The sequence below is a fragment of the Globicephala melas genome, chromosome 12 (assembly GCF_963455315.2).
Source record: "Globicephala melas chromosome 12, mGloMel1.2, whole genome shotgun sequence".
Lineage (NCBI taxonomy): Eukaryota > Metazoa > Chordata > Mammalia > Artiodactyla > Delphinidae > Globicephala > Globicephala melas.
Genome location: NC_083325.1, coordinates 51,040,551 through 51,053,164, shown reverse-complemented (window position 1 = coordinate 51,053,164; position 12,614 = coordinate 51,040,551). Strand labels below are relative to the sequence as shown.

General features: G+C 44.4%; 1 long non-coding RNA gene across 1 annotated transcript in view; it reads right to left on the bottom strand.

The window, feature by feature from the left end:
• Positions 1–12,614, bottom strand: part of LOC115854030 (uncharacterized) — a 297,742-nt gene that overhangs the window by 133,782 nt on the left and 151,346 nt on the right. Inside the window, exon 4 of the long non-coding RNA XR_004039840.3 lies at positions 6,182–6,300. This is a non-coding gene — a long non-coding RNA (uncharacterized lncRNA). The remainder of the gene's footprint in view (positions 1–6,181; positions 6,301–12,614) is intronic.

Below are 12,614 nucleotides of genomic sequence, written 5' to 3'. Positions count from 1 at the left end.
GCCCTGTGGGTTTCCCGGCGGGGAAGGCTTTCCTCTCTCAGACACAAAGAAGGGATCTTTCGAGCCGGGAAGGGTATCCGAGCGTTTGGGTGCTTGTAGAGCGGGGATTAGGAGCCTTTGCCACGACAAAGTCGGCCCCGAGAAGAAGCAGGCGACTTCCTTCTCACACTCGTGGGCTTCAACTTCACGGGGCTGAAAAACCTGAGGGGAATTTGTGCAAAAGCACCCGAGAAATTCCAGGTTTGACCCCTCCCTCCGCCTAGAGGCCGTCCAGATGCTTCCCGTACCCGCGACATTCCCGGGATTCCGGCAGGGGGAGCGGGTGCTTCCCGGGGCAGGGCGCGTTCAGCCCGGCGGTGCTCCCGCCCTTCGCGGCCCGGGACCCGGTTGGGAGAGCGGCTCGGACCGGCGTTGGGCGGGACAAGCCTCACCCGCCCCGCCTTTGGGGCCGCGGTGCCTTTGAGGCGCGGGACCCCGTAGTTGAGCCCCCGAGAGGGCTGCGCTCCTAGGCTTTAAATCCGGGCAGCAGCCACAAAGGCGCTCCCTCCTCTTTCGCTGCACATTTTGCCTGGGAAAAGGTCTGCAGGCCTTCCGGGGCTTGGGGGCGGGGGTTCTCTTTGTTTTCTTTTCTTCTGTTTCGTTTTGAATGCAAGGAACCGCCACACCCGCGTTTGTCTCTGTCGGGAGTAAACTTGCTTTGAAACATAGAGCTGTTAGGAAACACACAGATTCCCATCTCCAAGTCGCAGTGAGGTTTCCAGTGCCGTGTATGGGAGCCTCCGGGGCTGCCGAGCCTGGGTCTGGCCAGCCTGGCCTCCATCTTGCAACCCTTGGCCTGACTGTAGCAGCCCTGGGCAGATCCCTGCTCCTCCAGCCCGGGTCTTGGCCAGCACTGGGGAGCAGGGAGGGGAAGCCCAGAACAACGACGGGATCACTGGCCCCCGCCTGGCCTCAGTTGGCCATTTATCTGATCACCCTTCTGGGGTGTAGGGTGGGAGTAACAGTGAGCGCTGATTGAACATGTGCCACAAACAATTGTTACCTTGTTTAAGCCTTACACGCTATTATTCTCTCCATTTTATAGAGGAGGAAACCAAGGCTTAGAGATGTTGAGTAATTTGCCCAAGGCCACACAACTCTTAAATAGTTGGTCTGGGATTTGAAGCCATATCATTTCTCCAAAGCACCAGGCTGTAGTACCTCCTTAGGCAGCTCCCACAGCAGCACTGGGAGACAACCGGGTCAAGTATAAAGACATACTCCATGCTGTGACTGTGCTTACACTGGGGGTGGGGGAGTGGAGACCAAGGATATTTTGGACTCTTCTCGCCTTTGTGTGCTGGGCCATTCTGGCCTGCCTTCTTTCCTTCCTTCCACAATTGTTTACTGAGTGCATATGATATACCAGGGACTTGCCTAGGCCCTGAAATATCAAGGGAACAAGGCAGATGATACTTACTATGTGACCTTTGGCAAGTCCCTTAATGTGCTAGTTTTTAAGCTATTGTCTCTCACCCCCACCCATCTTCTGTATGTGGCTTTAAACACTGCGGCTAGGGATTCTGCAAACCACATTTCTCCTTTGCCGCTGCTCTCTGTTAAGCTCTGCCAATAGGGGCACTTGAGGGAGACTCAAGGCAGGAGGAGGAGGAAGGACACACTCCTTTCTGCTGGCTTGCTATCCCTATCAGATTCACCCCAGCATCAGTGGTAGGTTGTGGCCTCCATGCTCCTTCAGCACCCCTATGCAGTATCATTGTGCCCCTCAGGTGTATCAGCACCAGGGGGGCAGCCACCCCTCTGCAGTCTGAGCCCAGGCTCTGGGGGGCCCTCCTCTGACCTCCTAGGTTTTCGTAACCCAACCTCTTTCCTTCGTTTTCTGGTCCTGGGATGGTAACTGCTTCCTCCAGTTACTATCTCTGTTACGTCAATGTTCCCTTTTTTCCCAGTCCTCCAATACCTATAACCAGTGATGTGCTGGTAAATATTTAATAACCAGCTCTCCGGAAAACAAAAACAAAAAGAAACCTGATTTGTAATATATATGATTTTTGTAATATAGATCATTCACCGTGTATAATTTTCAACTATCAAGATGGCATCGCTGAATTTCACAAGCTGGTGTGAACAGTTTGAGTACACAAATGCCTGCAACCAATCCCCTATAATGAATTCTCTCTCTTGAAGGACCTAATATGCTTTCTGTTTTCATGACTGGGCCCTGACTGATAACACTTAAGCTTCTGGGAATTGATTTTTTTACTGTAAAATGGAACTACTACCATTTCTTCCATCTGACTCACAGAGTTGTTGGGACAATATGACATAACACAAATAAAACACTCTGAAAACTACTTTTTAAAATTGGGGACTATAACACAATTCTTGGGCATTTCTTCTAGAAGGATATAAAGCTGGGATGATGAAAGTAGGCAAAATATTTGAATGATAGCTCACAGAAGTGTTCCAGGTGCCTTTAGAACCCAGAGTGACCTCAGACAAGGTGTGGAGTCTGGTGACTCAGAATCAGGGCTGTGGTCACGGCAGTAACTGGGCTATGATGTTACTACGTGTGTGTAGATTGTTTTTCAAGGACTCTAGGACTAAATATTGTGCAAATCAAGAAAGCACGCAAAACCAAGGGGTAAACAATTGATATCATCTAACTAACAGCACATATGTGGAGCAGCACTGGAGTTTTACACATTGCACTACTCAGTTGTACAAAGGAAATAAAACTTCTTTATCTTTCCATAACTGATCTAATTTCCCCCTCAAATTCCCAACCCATGAGTAGTGAGAGGTGGAAAAGTTTCAAATCATCCGTATCTCCATTTGTTCCATTTAAATAATCTCTTTTGAATGATCCAGAGTTTGCAAAAATGCTCAGTTCTCTCCATTTCCTCTCCCACTCCTTTTTAAAAGACATTTGGGGTAAGTGGGAGCTTATATGACCTCACAGCACCAGGAGAGAGGAGGACTCAGATCCACATGTTTCCTGCTTCCTAGCCTGGCCTCTGGACTGGCCTCATCCAATCTTTTGTTTCTCACTGTTACACATACCTGGAGCCTGAGTTCTCAGACACACTCCTTCTGATTTTAAAAAGCATCTACATACTGGCGTTTTTTTCATCCTGACTCCAGATTGGCTATTCCATCAGGCCTAAGCCCCTTTGTGTTACCTTACTAAGGCAGTTGGGAATTCCTAGATACGCTATATGCCACACACAGGCTATAGAGAAGTGCCTCTGCTCTCCTGCCTTCTCTGAGACCACACCATCATTCTTTCCAGGTTGGATATAGAGAAGCTAAAGTCTGGGCTCCTAGAGGCCTGCAGCCTCTCCAGATCATGCCCTGAGAATGGAGTCACCAAATCCAATTAACCTGGGCTCCCCGATGCCCAGCCAGATGTCTCTACAGTCTCCTGACCTTGAGGTTCAGCCAGGAAGGAGGGCCTAGAACCCCGGCATTGGCATTTGACCATCTCTATCTCCCTCTGGATCTACTGTCTCTCCTTTCCCACACATGTCCATCTTCAGAATGAACAATCCTCACCATAGCCTCCTATCCTGTGGGACACCAGGCCTCATGGATAACAGCTAAAGGAGTATCTTCTCTATTCTGGTCTGGGTTGATATGGGAGCCTCAGTAACTCTAGGATCTATTAGTTACAGAGGATGAAAATAACATTGGTTTAGTACTCTCAAAATATTGTCCCTATTATATATGTATACTTCAAAACAATCAACAAAAACAGAATACAGTAACAATTCTGACCAATGTTCTACCAATAATAAAGTATTTTTATAGTTAAATAAAAATCCTTGGTTCCTCTGCTTACTAAAGTCATGCATACTTATTATAAAACCAACAAAACAACCTAAAATACAGTTCTAAATGTTCAATGAAGGGAGGAGAGTTCCTCAGTTCTGGTTTGGCCAAGGCCCACTGCTCATGGAACAGCACAGCTTACAAGAGGTTTCTCCTTTAGAAGGTGCCGGGGTCTGTTCAGGGGCTAGCAGCATTGTCCTTTCTACACCACTGGCAATCTTCTCTCTTCCTTTTGAGAGTCAGAGCCCAGCAAGGTTATTTTCCCTTGAGTTTGGGGATTATGAGCTAGAGAAAAAGAATATAGCCCAGGGACTGAGCTGAAAGGTGGGATGTGTATGAGGAGTAGGGGAATCACGGATGCAAAATTTGGTATAAAATGTGTGTTTCTGGAACCAACCTGGATTGGATTTCCAACTGAGCTTCTGCCATATCTTTCTTTATGAGCACAAATGCATTCTGGTTTATTTGGGTATGTTCTACCATGTTTGACGATGTTTATAGAATGGGGTGAAGATACAAGTACTGTGGTGCCCCTTCTCAGTTACAATATTCTGGAAGGACAGTGGGCTCCTGGGCCCCAATATAAAATATATAATTTGATAAGCACCATGTGCTTTCACTTCCAATCTCTCATTTGATCCTCCAAACACGCCCATGCCGTAGCTAACTCTATTTAACAAAGGAGGGAACAAGAAGGCCCATCAAGGTGAAATGACTGCCCCAAATCTCATAGAAGGTGGAAAGTAGAACTGGGACCACACCATCAAGCCACCAGCCACTGTAGCCGCCCCTGACGGTGCACCCTGAGGGGAAGTCAGGATGGAGAAAAACAGGATACTAGCCCTAGATTGTTAAGATGCCTTTCAAAGGAATAATTTCAATGAGCCCAGACTCTTGCACCTTTCCATACATAGAAAAGCACTGAAGTCATTAACTTGAGAAGTCTGTTTTTTTGTGACTAGCAGCAATCTTTTGATATTTGACTACATGTTTTCAGCAAGACTCCTACATAAGCTGGTTCCTTTCTTACCTTTTTGGAACAGTCCTCAGAGCTATCTGAGAAGCTGTCTCCCAGGCTATAGTCCTCTGTAAGGTCCCAGAATAAAACACTCAACTTTTAGGTTGTGTGTTTTTTTTTTGTTTGTTGGTTTGTTTTCAGGTGATACCTAGGACGCCTAATTCTCAGTCCAGGTCTCTTTTCTCTACACCGGGTTGACCCCATAAGGCGAATAAGGAAGAGCCAACTCACTTCCCTTCAGTCTCTTTCTGAGGCTGGGTATTCCAGAGCGAAGCTGAGGTTTGCCAGCCTTTGTGCTACTCTGCCCCAAAGCTAGGGAATTAGTGTAGAAATCACAGTGACCAAATATCCAAGTTGGCCTCTTCGCTTGTTCCCTCATCCTCCTTTCCCCACTTGACAGATGACACGGCTGAAACCCAGAGAGGCAAAAAGTGTTGATCAAAGAGGAACTTGAACAGGAGAACAGAAGAGGTTGCAGTACTTACTCAGTCTGGGAGGTTAGGGTATGATTCGTGCTGGGGTAGGGACAAGTGGAGATAAGGAACAGAACAGCCAGTGACTGAAGACAGGATTCCTGGGCTGTCAGGAATCAAAACCCTGAGGGTCAAAACCCAGGCAGTTCCCGGTGGATATTAAGTCAGTACTTTTGCATGTCCCCATCCTAGTCTGCCTTCAGTATCTTCTTTCTCCCCGCTGAGCCCAGGGTTCTATTTCCTCCAAGGAGGAAATCTGCATTATATGTAATATTTGTGATAAAGGCCTTGATAAGCTTTTAATAGCCAAAAAAATGAATTAGTAAATTACCAGAGAACTTTTTCGATTTCTCTTCAAATCATACTACCACTGCAAATTCTTTTGGGGGAAGTATAAGGGTATATATTAAAATATTTAAAATATCTAGTAAGAGTACACTACTCATAAGTCCATCCCTGGGGACAATTATGAAGTTAATAAGAGAAAGGAAGAGTGGGTTGTTCACAGCTGAATGAGATCTCTCTCTCTAGTCTATTCTATTCTGGGCCAGCAACATCAGCATCACCTGGGAGCTGGTTAAAAATGCAAATTCCTGGGCCCTAAACCTACTGAATCAGACACTCCGGGGGTGAAGCCCAGCAATCTGTGTTTTAACAAGCCCTCCAAGTGATTCTTATGCTCCCTCGAGTGGTTCTTAGTCTGGACTGTATACAGCAGGTTTCCCCTGCTTTCGGGAAGTAGAACGTTCCTATGAAACCATTTGAAGCCAAGATGGTGTAAATCAAAAAAGCAATTACCTTAGGATGCATCTTGCATGCGGATGCACTAAATAAATCAAGATAACGCACAGATACTCACAGGCACAGTTCAGAGCCCTGGCAGCTTGATGCTGAGATGCTGAGTACGGTTCCCGGAGAGGGAGCTGGATGGTGCCACTCTCACTGCTTGGGGTGAAACTCTGCCTCTTTAACTGCTCCCTGCAAAACAAATGCTTGACGTTATTTTAGCTTTTCACCATTTTCTGTAAAAGCGAAAATCCTCCCTGGATTTTTGTTGTTGTTTTTAGCAAAAACAGGTACTAACATAGTCTTTCATAAAAGTGATGTGGTGGAAAGGGAACTTTCAAAAATTGGGGGATACCTGTATTACCGTCACCTGGCAATATTTAAAAAATCCTCATGTCCAGGCCTTACCCAAGAACATCCAAATTAGAAATTCTGAGAGTGAGACCTAGCCTTCCGCATTTTCCTGCGGTTTCCCTAGTGGTTCCAATGTGCAGACAAGGTTAAGAATCACTGCCACAGAGATTTCTCCAGAAACTGGTAATATCACTTGTGACTGTTTTACTTATTTATTCCACAAATAGTGAGCATCTACTCTCTGCCAGACCCTATACTTCTTACTATACAAAGATGAATAAGTAGATTGGCCTCAAGAGAGACATAGAAACACATATTTCAGTGCAGCAGCGGGAGCTCCAGAGGAAGGGGTGGGTATAATCTTGTCTACTATCTACTCCCTCTTCTATTCTTTGACATCAAACGCTGACAAGAATGTAGAGCCACAAGAACTCTCATTCATTGCTGGTAGGAATGCAAAATGGTACAGGCACTTTGGAAGATAGGGTAAAACTAAACATACTCTCACCATATGATTCAGCAGTCATGCTCCTTGAAATTTACCAAAATGAGTTGAAAACTTATGTCCATGCAAAACTTGCCCACAATTGTTATGGAGGCATTATTCATAATTGCCAAAACTTGAAAGCAAGATGTCCTTTAATATATGAATGGATAAATAAACTGTATGTAGTACATCAATACAATGGAATATTATCCAGTGATAAAAAGAATTGAGCTATTGACATTTCTCTAAGGAAGATATACAAATGGACAGCAAGCATGAAAAGATATTCGACATCATTAATTATTAAGGAAATGCAAATCAAAACTGTAATGAGATATCACCTCACACCCACTAGGATGGTTACTATTTAAAAAAAAAAAAGAACACAGAAAATAACAAGTGTTGGTGAGGTTGTGAAGAAATTGGAACCCTTGTGCACTGTTGGTGAAAATGTAAAATAGTGCAACTGCTATGGAAAGCAGTATGGAAGTTCCTGAAGAAATTAAAAATAAAATTACCATATGATCCAACAGTTACACTTCTAGGTATATACCCCCCAAAATTGAAAGCAAGGTCTCAAAGAAATATTTGTACACCCATGTTCATAGCAGCATTATTCACAATAGCAAAAAGGTGGAAGCAACTCAATTGTCCATTGATGGATGAATGGATAAACAAAATGTTGTATATATATGCAATGGAGTATTATTCAGTATTCAGTATTATTATTAAAAAGGAAGGAAATTCTAACACATTCTACAACATGCATAAACTTTAAGGACATTATACTAAGTGAAATAAATCAGTCACAGGAAGACAAATACTCTAGGATTCCACTAATATGAGGTACTTAGAGTTGTCAAATTCAAAGAGACAGAAAGTAGAATGATCATTGCTAGAGGCTAGAAAGAGGGGCAAGTGAGTTGTTTAATGGGTACAGAGTTTCAGTTTTGCAAGATGAAAAGAGTTCTGGATATTGATTGCACACCATTGTAAATGTACTTAACGCTACTGAACTGTACACCCAAAAATAGTGAGGATAGTAAATTTTGTGTTTGTGTATTTAACACGGTTTTTAAAACTTAGAAGCAATGTCAGGGCGGTGGATACACTAGGGATCATAAGCCTCTAGGCTTTGTTTAAGAAATAAAAAAGGAAACTGAGATCAGGCTGACAGAAACGTAATTTATTAACCACACCATTTGTTATTTAGGTTTTTTATACCCATAGACCATTTTTGCTGGCTTCTGGGTTTGCCTAGGGTGACAAGAATAAGATCATCCATATCACATTGTCAGCGTTAAAGGAGAAAGCCTTTAGAAAGACCTCAAACACAGAAGCTGATGTGGGCCATATAACAAGAAAGGACTTGCACAGATGTCATGGAAGTGGTGAAAGGCCAGAGGACCAAAATTCGAGAGAAAAAATGGATTCTAAACTCTACAGTTAGGGAGTATATCATGATAAGAGAAAGCAGCAAGAACACCCACCTTGGGAAGGGAGAAGTTATTAGCCAGCTCTGGGATACTTTCCCAGGATTTACTCATTCCTTTGTATTACTTTTGAACAACTGATGAATCAGCCATAATACTTAGTTGAAGTAGATCTACGCGTGGAACAACTCCTACGGAGCACCTACTGAACGCTGGCAGAAGACCTCAGACCTCCCAAAAGGCAAGGAACCCCCCACGTACCTGGTTAGGGCAAAAGAAAAAACTAAACAGAGACAAAAGGATAGGGACGGGTCCTGCACCAGCGGGAGAGAGCTGTGAAGGAGGAAAAGTGTCCACACACTAGGAAGCCCCTTCGCGGGTGGAGACTTCGGGAGGCGGAGTGGGGGAGCTTGGGAGCCGCGGAGGAGAGCACAGCAACAGGGGTGCGGAGGGCAAAGCGGACAGATTCCAGCGCAGAGGATCGGGCCGAACGGCACTCACCAGCCGAGAGGCTTGTCTGCTCGCCCGCCGGGGCGGGCGGGACTGGGAGCTGAGGCTCCGGCTTTTGTCGGAGCGCCGGGAGAGGACTGAGGTTGGCGGCGTGAACACAGCCTGCAGGGCGTTAGTGCACCGCGGCTAGCCGGGAGAGAGTCCGGGGAAAAGTCTGGACCTGCCGAAGAGGCAAGAGACTTTTACGTCCCTCTTTGTTTCCTGGTGCACGAGGAGAGGGGATTAAGAACGCTGCTTGAGGAGCTCCAGGGACGGGCGCGAGCCGCGGCTATAAGTGCGGAGCCCAGAGACAGACATGAGACGCTAAGGCCGCTGCTGCCGCCACCAGGAGGCCTGTGTGCGAACACAGGTCACTAGCCACACGCCCTTCCGGAGAGCCTGTGCAGCCCGCCACTGCCAGGGTCCCGGGATCCAGGGACAACTCCCCCGGGAGAACGCACGGTACGCCTCAGGCTGCAACGTCACGCCGGCCTCTGCCTCCGCAGGCCCGCCCCGCACTCCGTGACCCTCCCTACCCCCCGGCCTGAGTGAGCCAGAGCCTCCGAATCAGCGGCTCCTTTAACCCCGTCCTGTCTGAGCAAAGAACAGACGCCCTCCTGCGACCTACACGCACAGGCGGGGCCAAATCCAAAGCTGAGCCCCTGGGAACTGTGAGAACAAAGAAAAGAAAGGGAAATCTCTCCCAGCAGCCTCAGAAGCAGGGGATTAAAGCTCCACAATCAACTTGATATACCCTGCATCTGTGGAATGCCTGAACAGACAACGAATCATCCCAAATTAAGGACCCCTGTGGATGAAAGGCTCTTGGTGCTGCAGCCAGGAGTCAGTGCTGTGCCTCTGAGGTGGGAGAGCCAACTTCAGGACACTGGTCCACAAGAGGCCTCCCAGCTGCACATAATATCAAACAGCAAAAATCTCCGAGAGATCTCCATCTCAACGCCAGCACCCAGCTTCACTCAACGACCAGCAAGCTACAGTGCTGGACATCCTATGCCAAACAACTAGCAAGACAGGAACACAACCCCACCCATTAGCAGAGAGGCTGCCCAAAATCATAATAAGTCTACAGACACCCCAAAACACACCACCAGACGTGGACCTGCCCACCAGAAAGACAAGATCCAGCCTCATCCACCAGAACACAGGCACTAGTACCCTCCACCAGGAAGCCTACACAACCCACTGAACCAACCTTAGCCACTGGGGACAGACACAAAAAACAACAGGAACTACGAACCTTCAGCCTGCAAAAAAGGAGACCCCAAACACAGTAAGATAAGCAAAATGAAAAGACAGAAAAACACACAGCAGATGAAGGAGCAAGATAAAAACCCACCAGACCTGACAAATGAAGAGGAAATAGGCAGTCTACCTGAAAAAGAATTCAGAATAATGATAGTAAGGTTGATCCGAAATCTTGGAGATAGAATGGACAATAGAATGGACAAAATGCAAGAATCAGTTAACAAGGACCTAGAAGAACTAAAGATGAAACAAGCAACGATGAACAACACAATAAATGAAATTAGAAGTACTCTAGATGGGATCAATAGCAGAATAACTGAGGCAGAAGAACGGATAAGTGACCTGGAAGATAAAATAGTGGAAATAACTACTGCAGAGCAGAATAAAGAAAAAAGAATGAAAAGAACTGAGGACAGTCTCAGAGACCTCTGGAACAACATTAAACGCACCAACATTCGAATTATAGGGGTTCCAGAAGAAGAAGAGAAAAAGAAAGGGACTGAGAAAATATTTGAAGAGATTATAGTTGAAAACTTCCCTAATATGGGAAAGGAAATAGTTAATCAAGTCCAGGAAGCACAGAGAGTCCCATACAGGATAAATCCAAGGAGAAATATGCCAAGACACATATTAATCAAACTGTCAAAAATTAAATACAAAGAAAACATATTAAAAGCAGCAAGGGAAAAACAACAAATAACACACAAGGGAATCCCCATAAGGTTAACAGCTGATCTTTCAGCAGAAACTCTGCAAGCCAGAAGGGAGTGGAAGGACATATTGAAAGTGTTGAAGGAGAAAAACCTGCAACCAAGATTACTCTACCCAGCAAGGATCTCATTCAGATTTGATGGAGAAATTAAAACCTTTACAGACAAGCAAAAGCTGAGAGAGTTCAGCACCACCAAACCAGCTCTACAACAACTGCTAAAGGAACTTCTCTAGGCAAGAAACACAAAAGAAGGAAAAGACCTACAATAACGAACCCAAAACAATTAAGAAAATGGGAATGGGAACACACATATCGATAATTACCTTAAATGTAAATGGACTAAATGCTCCCACCAAAAGACACAGATTGGCTGAATGGATACAAAAACAAGACCCATATATTTGCTGTCTACAAGAGACCCACTTCAGACCTAGAGACACATACAGACTGAAAGTAAGGGGATGGAAAAAGGTATTTCATGCAAATGGAAACCAAAAGAAAGCTGGAGTAGCAATTCTCATATCAGACAAAATAGACTTTAAAACAAAGACTATTAGAAGAGACAAAGAAGGACACTACATAATGATCAAGGGATCGATCCAAGAGGAAGATATAACAATTGTAAATATTTATGCACCCAACATAGGTGCACCTCAATACATAAGGCAAATACTGACAACCATAAAAGGGGAAATTGACAGTAACACATTCATAGTAGGGGACTTTAACACCCCACTTTCACCAATGGACAGATCATCCAAAATGAAAATAAATAAGGAAACACAAGCTTTAAATGATACATTAAACAAGATGGACTTAATTGATATTTATAGGACATTCCATCCAAAAACAACAGAATACACATTTTTCTCAAGTGCTCATGGAACATTCTCCAGGATAGATCATATCTTGGGTCACAAATCAAGCCTTGGCAAATTTAAGAAAATTGAAATTGTATCAAGTATCTTTTCCGACCACAACGCTATGAGACTCGATATCAATTACAGGAGAAGATCTGTAAAAAATACAAACACATGGAGGCTAAACAATACACTACTTAATAACGAAGTGATCACTGAAGAAATCAAAGAGGAAATCAAAAAATACCTAGAAACAAATGACGATGGAGACACGACGACTCAAAATCTATGGGATGCAGCAAAAGCAGTTCTAAGAGGGAAGTTTATAGCAATACAATCTTACCTTAAGAAACAGGAAACATCTCGAATAAACAACCTAACCTTGCACCTAAAGCAATTAAAGAAAGAAGAACAAAAAAACCCCAAAGTTAGCAGGAGGAAAGAAATCATAAAAATCAGATCAGAAATAAATGAAAAAGAAATGAAGGAAACGATAGCAAAGATCAATAAAACTAAAAGCTGGTTCTTTGAAAGGATAAACAAAATTGATAAACCATTAGTCAGACTCATCAAGAAAAAAAGGGAGAAGACTCAAATCAATAGAGTTAGAAATGAAAAAGGAGAAGTAACAACTGACACTGCAGAAATACAAAAGATCATGAGAGATTACTACAAGCAACTCTATGCCAATAAAATGGACAACCTGGAAGAAATGGACAAATTCTTAGAAAGGCACAACCTGCCAAGACTGAATCAGGAAGAAATAGAAAATATGAACAGACCAATCACAAGCACTGAAATTGAAACTGTGATTAAAAATCTTCCAACAAGCAAAAGCCCAGGACCAGATGGCTTCACAGGCGAATTCTATCAAACATTTAGAGAAGAGCTATCACCTATCCTTC